Below are 10,098 nucleotides of genomic sequence, written 5' to 3'. Positions count from 1 at the left end.
CTGGATCTAGCCCAATGGGGGTGGGGGGGCCAGCTGGGTCTGGGTCTTGTGCGATTTTGAGGTGCACGTGGGTGGGTGGGGACTTGACTCTGGGTCCCATGGTGCGCCCCAGACTCTGACAGGAGGAAGATTTTCATATACATTTTACTAATTTTCTTTCATCTCTGACACTTCTATTATAGAGAAAGGGCAAATAGCAATATTAAAATATTTCCTCTAATTAATCCCCTTTTAATGTGCACAAATTTCATGCACCAGGCCACTAGTATATAAATAAATAAATGGAGAGATAATTCTTATTCATGGATTGTCATACTCAACATAGTAAAGATATCAATTCTCTCCAATGATCTATAGACTTAATGTAATTCCTATCAAAATCACAGAAAGGTTTTTTTCTAGATAATAGACGAACTATTCTAAAATTTATATGAAAAGGTAAAGAAACTAGAATAGATAAATCAATTTTGAAAAAGAAGAGTAAAGTGGAAAAAAACAGTCTACTTGATACTAAGCCTTACTTTTATTAATCAAAGCATTATGGTATCAATGGAGAGATATACACGCATAGATCAAAGGAATAGAATAGAGAACTAGAAATAAATCCACACAAATACGTCCAACTGATTTTTGACAAAAGTTGCAGGAGAAATTCAGTGAAGGAAGGACAGCCTTTTCTACAAATGGCACTGGAGCAATTGGATATCCATGGGCAAAAACTAAACCTTGACCTAAACCTTATACCTTAAACAAAAATCAACTCAAAAGGGATTATAAAGGTAACACCACAGAATTCATAGAATAAAATACAAGGGTCCTTAAACCTGGTGAAAAGTTTTTAGGCTTCGCATCCAAAGCACAATCCATAAAAGGAGGAATGGATGTATTTTGCCTCATCAAAATTTAAAATATTTGCTCTACAAAAGGACAAAAAGTATAGACAGAAGATAAAAATTTGGGAAGAATATTTTCAAATCATTGCTTGGCCAGTGTGACTCAGTAGTTGAGCATTGACTTGTGAACCAGGAGATCATGGTTCGATTCTCGGCCAGGTCACATGTCTGGGTTTCGGGCTCATTCCCCAGTAGCGGGCTTGAAGGAGGCATCGGATCGATGATTATCTCTCATAACTGATGTTCCTATCTCTCTCTCCCTCTCCCTTCCTCTCTGAAATCAATAAAACTATATTTTAAAAAGTCATATATCTAATAAAGTCCTTGTATCTATACGGTGTCCTGAAAATGTATATACTTTGAAGAATTATTAATTCCAATGAGTTAAATTTGAAAAGAAAGAAACATCAATTGAGCTATCAGGAAAAAGAATGTATATACATTTTTGGGGACACCTTGTATATAAAAAGTACTCTCAAAGTTCATCATTAAAAAAAAACAAAACAGACCTAGCCAGTTTGGCTCAGTGGATAGAGTGTTGGCCTGCGAACTGAAAGATCCCAGGTTCGATTCCAGTCAAGGTCACATGCCCGGGTTGTGGGCTTGATCCCCAATGGGGGGCCTGCAGGAGGCAGCCGATCAATGATTCTCTCTCATCATGGATGTTTCTATATCTCTCTCCCTCTTCCTTCCTCTCTGAAATCAATAAAACTATATTTTTTAAAAATCCAACTAGAATATGGACAACAGACATGGAAAGATCAAAAAGGGACACACAAATGGCAACTAACCATATGAAATGGTATTCAGTGTCATTAGCCACTATGGAAATAAAAATCAAAACCACAATGCTATACCACCACCCACCTATCAGAATGGCTAAATGAGAAACAGTGGCAGCATCAAATGCTGGCAAGTATTCCCCAGAATACGCTGCTGTTGGGAATGTAAAATGGTACTGTCATCTGGAAAATAGTTTGGCAATTTCTTGTAAAACTAAACATGCAACTACTACACACCCAGCAATTGCACTTAGGGACATTTATCCTAGAGAAATAAAAACTTATGTTTACACAAAAACATAAGCAGCTTAAGTCGTAATTGCCCCCCACTAGAATCATCCCAGGTGTCCTTCAACAGTTGACTGGTTAAATAAGCGGTGGAACATCCATACCATGAAATACCACTCAACAATGAAAAGGAAGGAACTATTCTTACTCATAACAACTTGAATGGTCCTCAAGGACATCATGCCGAGTGAGGAAAGCCAGCCTCAAAAGGTTACGTAGTATGTAATTCCATTTATACAATATTCTTGAAATTACAACATTTTAGTGATGAGCAGATTAGTGGTTGTCTTGGGTTATGAAGGAAGTGAGAAGATAGGGGTGCTTGTTACTATAAAAGGGTAGCATGGGGAGATCTCTGTGGTGATACAGCAATTCTGATTGTGGTAGTCTTCACGTGAATCGACAGGTCTCCCCCAGTGGTAACACTTACATAACTGCAGCACATTATCAAAGCCAGGAAACTGACATTGGCAAATCCATAGAACTTACTCAGATTTCACCAGTTTTACATACACTCGTGTGTGTGTGTCTGTGTGTGTGTGTGTCCACTGGGTAAAGTTAAAAAGAAATATTTTTAAAAAGTTCAATAGCTTGCCCTAGCGGGCTTGGCTCAGTGGATAGAGCGTTGGCCTGCGGACTGAGAGGTCCCGGGTTCGATTCCGGCCAAGGGCACATGCCTGGGTTGCGGGCTCAATCCCCAGTGGGGATGTGCAGGAGGCAGCCGATCAATGATTCTCTCTCATCATTGATGTTTCTATCTCTTTCTCCTTCTCCCTTCCTCTCTGAAACCAATAAAGAAATATATTTTTTTAAAAAAGTTCAATAGCTATAGTCAACAAACTTCAAATTTGGGGCATTTAGGCTGTTACAATCATCACTGGTAAAAATATTTGCCTGTATACATCTTTGTGTACAAATCTTGCCCAAGATTTTAACCTATTTCTTAATTTTGAATTTCTAGTAAGTGGAATTTCATAGTCTTAAGAGTAAGGGAGAACATTTTTAAAATATGTTTTTATTGATTTATAGAGATAGAGGAAGGGGAAGAGATATAGAGAAAGAAACATAGATGAAAGAGAAACATCATTGATTGGCTGCCTTCTTCACACCCTCTACTGAGGATTGAGCCCACCACTCAGGCGTGTACCCTGACCAAGAATCAAACCATGACCTCTTGGTTGCTGAGTTGATGCTCAACCACTGAGCCACACCATCCCAGCAAGAAGAACATTTTAACCTGTAAGCTGTTTAAAATGGGATGGGCTGTCCAGGGAGCTAGCAAGGGCATCATCCTTGCTGAAGGTCACCAGTTAGGAAGGCTATAGAAGAGATGCCCATGTTAGTTGGACCAGGTGGCCTCTGAAGTCCATGTACAACTCGGAGTTCGAGGATGGAATATGTTACAAGCTACTCTGTGCAATGAGAATGAAACTAAATTCATCACCCTTCTCCAAGACCTGACCCTCCCCTAGATTCTTTGCCTCAGCAGATGATATCACTGCCTCACTGCTCACTGGGAGTCACCTCACACACCGCTCATTCACTTATGGCCTTCTTTTCCCCAGTAGTTGTCAGGGAGCACAGGAGACTTGGTTGGAAAGTCTGTAAGGAGGGAAGTGGGCTGAAGGCGGCCCACCTGTCTATTGGAATTCTGACTTAGGGGAGTGTGGTCAAATGCAGCAGCTCCTAATTGTTTCTTGACCTTTCCAAGCAAGTCTGGTACATGCGGACTATCAGGTGTTTACCAGAATCTTTATGCTTAATCTTTAGGTGTCCTTGCTTAAAGGGCACTGCAGACATGTGTGTCCTCCCAAGATTACTTAGCCTACTGATTGTATCTAAAAGATAAACTTTATCTCAAACTGCTGTTACAATAAAAGCCTGAAGAGGCAGGCGATCAAGGCTGTCTGGTTCCTTTAGCCAGGCAGTCCCTTAGCCCTCTCTTGCACAGCAATCCTGTGTTGGAGTAATCATCCATTGCTCAGGGTCTGCTGGTCAGCCCTGGCAAGTAGTCACCACATCCTTGGAATTGTTGCTCCAAAACATCTCTGACTTCTGTGCTCTTCTCCCTCCTGGGTGCCTGCCTCACTTGGCCTGTCTTTTAGCCCTATGGCTCTCTGCCCAACCTCTGCTGCTCTACACACTGCCACTAATACAAGCTAAGAAGTGTGAAAGATGTTAATCTGTCTTATTTGTTATTACAGTCTCTGTCTTTTTTAACCTTCTAGGAAAGACTTTCTTCCAGGTCAAGGAAGGCGTTGGGGGAAGGGCTGAGTATCACACTTGCTGGTACCCCAAAGTTCACTGGAAGCTCCTTGTGGGCAGGCAGGGCCTGGAAGACCTTTCAAACCTAACACCCTGGCGCCTACCCATGTGCCAGCCACAGTTGGCAGTTAATTGTGAAGCCCACAACCCGTGAGGCCGTGTTAATATTATTGCTATTTGGCAGATAATGGAAACTGAAGCACAGACAAGTGTTCAAAACATCAAAGGCCACCTTACTACATTGGGATGCTGCTATCAAATCAAATTTTAGGAATCAAAAATCGCACAATGAATGTTGAATATTTGTTATATACTAAGGAAAACTGACTAGTTGGCCTTACCCCCACCTTAAATATTTTTATTATTCCTTTGTATAATTTTTCATTTTCAGTGATGTTAGTCACTGAGGGGCGCATCTAAACGCTCTGTCAGGTGTGACGAGTAACTCGTCTGCAATTCTGACAGGGAATGAAAGGCACAGAGTTATAACTGGCTATTTGTGTTTTAAAATAAAATGTACAGACTATACAGACAAATGGTTAATCAAAGACATCAGGAACCAACAAACCAAAACCAGAAACAAGCAGAACACTGATCAGGAAAGGGGAAGTCTTTCTAAGATTGTGTGTGAACTGAATGTGTGTGTGTGTATGTGTGGACATGTATTCTGCTTCTATTCCTTGTAATACAGTAAAATTTGATTAATGGTGAAAGTTTCTAGGGTTGGAGATATTGTTGCTGAAACACTCAACCTCTCATCCAGACACTCGCTGACACTCAGTTTCCCTTCGAGCCTTGTCCCCGTCTCCCAGGCTCAGAGCTCACTCATTTCCAAGCTGGTCCTGACTTCACAGTCAGAGTGGGTGTTAGTTCCTAGGGCTGCTGTAACTGGGTGGCCTATAACAACAAAAACGTATTGTCTCGTAGTTCTTGAGGCTAGAAGTCCAAAATCAAGGTGTCTGCAGGGCAACATCCCTCTGCAACCTGTAGGGGAAGTACCTTTCCTGGCCTGTGGCTAACTTCTGATGGTTTGCTGGCAATCTAGTTCCTGGACTTGTGGGTGCATTACTCCAATCTTCCATCCTCATGTGGCCCCCTTTCCTCTGCGTGTGTCTCTGTGTCCAAATATCCACAGTTAGATTAGATTAGGGCCCATCCTAATGACCTCATTATAACTTGATTACATTTGCAAGAACCCTTTTTCCAAATAAGGTCACATTCTGAAATACTGGGGTTAGGACTTCACCATAGCTTTTGGGGGGACTCAATTCAACCTGCACTTATGGAACTGTGAGGGCTGTGTGGTGCTGCCTTCCTCAAAATCACCCTCATCCCTGGGCAATTGTTTGGCTGGGTACTACCTGGGGATGCTGGCCCAGGACCCTACTACTATGCTGTTAAGTGCCTTGCACCCCAGATGTCACAGCAGGCAGGGTTTCCTTGGTGACCAATCTCATGGTTTGCCGAGGATGGAGACAGCCAGAAGCCTCTGGGTTCATCTCCTAGTTGTCCTTCCTTTCCCTTCAGCCTAAGGGCTTTCTATTTTTATCCTTCTGTGCTGTATGCTTGTGCTTACAACCCTCCTTAACTCTTTTTGGGATGAAATAAAGTATAAAAATAAGTTAAATGAATGGCAATTTTCTGCCACAGTTTGGTGGCTTAATTAAGTAGCAGCACAAGGGCAGGCTGTGATTTCCAGGGCCTCAGTGGTTTCCATGACAACCACAGGGCGCTGCCTCCTCCCCTTGGCCCTTCTCCAACCTCCATACTAAGGCCAGCTCATTCTGGTACCTCAGCCCTGCCTCCACCCTTCTGGGAAGACCTCTCTGAGCAACACATAGGGCCCACACATAGGGTTCCATGTGCACCCACAGAACAGCTCTCCCTCTGTCAATGCACTCAACTGGTGCTATGCCAGTTGCCTGTGTAGTTCCGTGTCTCTCATCAGTCGGCGCGCTTCTCAAGGACAGGGGTCACACCTTCTGCATCGTTCATTCCCTCAAGTATCTAATTTGAACTCTGCCTTCAGGGAGTTGCCATAGCAGGAGCTGGAAAACCAGCATGCATGATTTTTGAAGGCCTGTCTCAGCAGCTGCCATCACATGTCGCCAGATGTGCCTATTTAAATTTAAATGAACTAAAATTAAAAGTCCAGTTCCTCAGTCCCACTAGTCACATTTCAAATGCGTAATAAGCCACATATGGTTAAACTACCACATGGGACAGCATAGCTATGGAACATTTCATCATCGCAGAAATGTTTACTGGACAGAGCTGGTCTAGGAGCATCCCACAACTGCGGCCCCTAAAGACACTCTTGGTGTCTGTCCATTGCTCTCCTAGCCCATCTGAGCTATGCCAACTAGCTTTAGCCCTGGGAACAGAAGAGATAACGTAAACCATATATCCCTCTGTTAGAATCTCGAGCTAATGCCCCCTTACATTGGTTTCTGCTCTTTTTTTTATATATATATTTATTGATTGATTTCAGAGAGGAAGGGAGAATGAGAGAGAGAGATAGAAACATCAATGATGAGAGAGAATCATTGATCGGCTGCTTTCCACACGCCCCGCACTGGGGATTGAGCCTGCAACCCAGGCATGTGCCCTTGGCCGGAATCGAACCCGTAACCCTTCAGTCCGCAGGCCGACACCCCATCCACCGAGCCAAGCCGGCCAGGGCGGTTTCTGCTCTTTATTAGTTTCTTCTTTCAGTTCCTTTGGTTTTATTTTGATGATCTTTCTCTGGTTTTCTTAAAATTGTCAAAAGATGAACTGAGGCATTAAGAATGTTAAGAATTGATTTGAGTAAAAATTGATCATAGTAGGACAGTGCCAAACCTGAAGTGGTTAGAAGCACGCCACTGGCAGGAGCTACTAGAAAGACGGTCACAGAGGGAAGTTGGAAGCAAAGCAAGGCAATTATTTGCTCAACTGTAGTGCAAGCATTTGCCTTTATGGAAAAGCCTAGCTGGCTGTTTGTTATTGGTTGTCAGTAGGTTTAGAGTCTTAACCTTGATGCATTTCCAGGCGTAGGTTTGGTTTGCTTACAAAGGCTGGCTAAGGCCTTAGACCCGCCTCAGTGTAATGGCTTCTTTATTTAATCAATTTAACAAAATGGATGCTTACAAAATTGACTTCCAGCTTTTTTCCCCCTCATAATATATGCATTTAAAGCTATAAATTTCCCTCTAAGCATGGCTTTAGCTGAATGTCAGATTTTTGTTTTGTTGTCACTTAACTTTAAATATTTTATATTTTTCATTGTGATTTCTTCTTTGACCTCTAGATTATTTAGAATAATCACACTTTTCTGTTAATTTGATTCTTTTATTATTGTGAAATATCCTTTACCTGTAATAATAATTCTTTTTTTGTTTTTGTTAACCCTCCCAAGGATATTTTTTCTATTGATTTTTAGAGAGTGGAAGGGAGGGCAGGAAGGGGCGGGGCAGGAGGCAGCTGATCCATGATTCTCTCTAATCATGGATGTTTCTATCTCCCTCTCCCTTCCTCTCTGAAATCAATAAAAATATATTTAAAAAACAAAGAATTCTTGTCTTAAACTCTACTTTGTCTGATATTGTAACTGGACAATCAATGGGTCTGTGCTGCCTGTCACTACTTGTGCCAATTAAGCAGAGACAGGGTTGAATCAAATATGAGCATTTATTCCAATACTGCTGGCAGTATGGGAGAGCAGCAGGTCATCCACAAAAATCTGCTCTGCAGCCCCCCCATAAGCCGGCTGCTTATATAGGGTAGAACAGGGATTACATGGGGAAGTAGGCAAGGGGAAGTAGGAGGGTGGGGTGGGACTCCATTGTTTGGGCAACAGGGCCATTAATCTTGCATGATAATAGGCAGTTCTTGAATGAGAATGGTTCTAAGGTTGACTCCCAGGTCCAAGGTTGACTGCCAGGTCCTAGGTTGACTGCCAGGTCCTAGGTGCGTACAACTCCCAGCCAGGTCAAACTGTCTTTTCTTTAATCAACACGAGGCAATCATGGCTAACAGAGCATGATTAATATTTCCCATAACCATAGCTAGTCTCCAATATTCTATTTTTGCCCCTAACAATATTAGTATAGCTATTACGGCCTATTTTTAGTTATTGTTTATATCATATATTTTTTCTATTCTTTTAATTCAGTGGTTCTCAACCTTCCTGATGCCACGACCCTTTAATACAGTTCCTCATGTTGTGGTGACCCTCAACCATAAAATTATTTTCGTTGCTACTTCATAACTGTAGTTTTGCTACTGTTATGAATCGTAATGTAAATATCTGATATGCATGATGTATTTTCATTGTTACAAATTGAACATAATTAAAGCATAGTGATTAATCACAAAAACAATATGTAATTATATATTCAATATGTGTTTTCTGATGGTCTTAGGTGACCCCTGTGAAAGGGTTGTTCGACCCCCACAGGTTGAGAAACCCTGTTTTAATTCAATCTGAGTCCCTATATTTAAAATAGAATTTGGCCGAAACCGGTTTGGTTCAGTGGATGGAGCGTCGGTCTGCAGACTGAAAGGTCCCAGGTTCGATTCCGGTCAAGGGCATGTACCTGGGTTGCGGGCACATCCCCAGTGGGGAGTGTGCAGGAGGCAGCTGATCGATGTTTCTCTCTCATCGATGTTTCTGACTCTCTATCTCTCTCCCTTCCTCTCTGTAAAAAATCAATAAAATATATTTTTACAAAAATAAATAAAAATAAAATAGAATTTGACTAATTTCAATGAAGCCTGGGAGTTTTTTTGTCTTTAATTAATTTATCTCTTTACCCTTAATATAATTACTGATATATTGGGTTTAAATCAACTTACTATTTATTTTTCTATTTGTCCTATATTTTTTTGATTCCCTATATTTCTCCTTTCTTCACTTCTTTTCGATTAACAAGGTGTTCAGGTGTTTTTTTTATACTTTTATGTCATTCCATGTCTCTCCCTTTATTGTTAGTTACACATTTTCTTATTATTTATTTACCTTAGAGACTGTGACATGCTTCTTTCACCTTTTGAAGTCTCCCTTAAATGTTTTCACCACTTCCTAAACAGTGCAAAGACCTTTGACCACTTTCATTCCCTACCTTCTTTCTACCTTTGTCCTATTGTTGTCATGTATTTTAATTGAATATATATTTTAAACTCCTCAAGTAAAAGTACTATTTTAAACTCTATATTGATTTAAATTTACCCTCATTTTTACTTTTCTGGTTTTCTTTATTCCCTCCTGCACCTCCAGCTGAGGTCATGTGACTAAAATAACAGAAGGAAGAAATTTTAGTTCTCAGTTAGGTAGTCTGCTGATAATAGTCTGTTAGGTTTTTATTTTTTGTTTGTTTGTTTGTTTCTGTTTTGAAAATGATTTTATTTTTCTTTCGTTTTTAGATGCTATTTTCCTTGGATAGAGAATTCCAGTTATATTCTTTCAGTACCTAAAGATGACAATGCATTTCTTTGAGCTTTCAAAATTTCTGTTGAAAGTCAGCTAGAAGTGTTGTTTTTTGAATGTACAGTGTTTTTATTCTCAATTTCTAATTAAAATTGATTCTAAAATGTGCCCTTTATCTTTGGTCTGCAGCCTTTTAATGATGGCCCTAGGTATGGTTTTCTTTGTATTTATGGACTAGAATTCCTGAATCTGTGACTTGATATCTCCCACCACTTTTGGAAAATTATAAGCCAGACTTTCTGCAGCTGTATTCCCTATATTTTTCCCTTTCTGGAACTTGAATTCTATGTATGTCAGACTCTTTCACTGTGTCCCATGTGTCTCTTATGCTCTTTTCTGTATTTGCTGTCTTTTATTTTTCCTTTCAGGATTTTAATTTAGATGTTCCGACTGGCCTATTTTG

The sequence above is a fragment of the Myotis yumanensis genome, unplaced genomic scaffold, assembly GCF_028538775.1.
Source record: "Myotis yumanensis isolate MYYU_CA2020_CCGP unplaced genomic scaffold, mMyoYum1.0.hap1 SCAF_11, whole genome shotgun sequence".
Taxonomy (NCBI): domain Eukaryota; kingdom Metazoa; phylum Chordata; class Mammalia; order Chiroptera; family Vespertilionidae; genus Myotis; species Myotis yumanensis.
Note: the sequence above shows the minus strand (reverse complement) of the source record.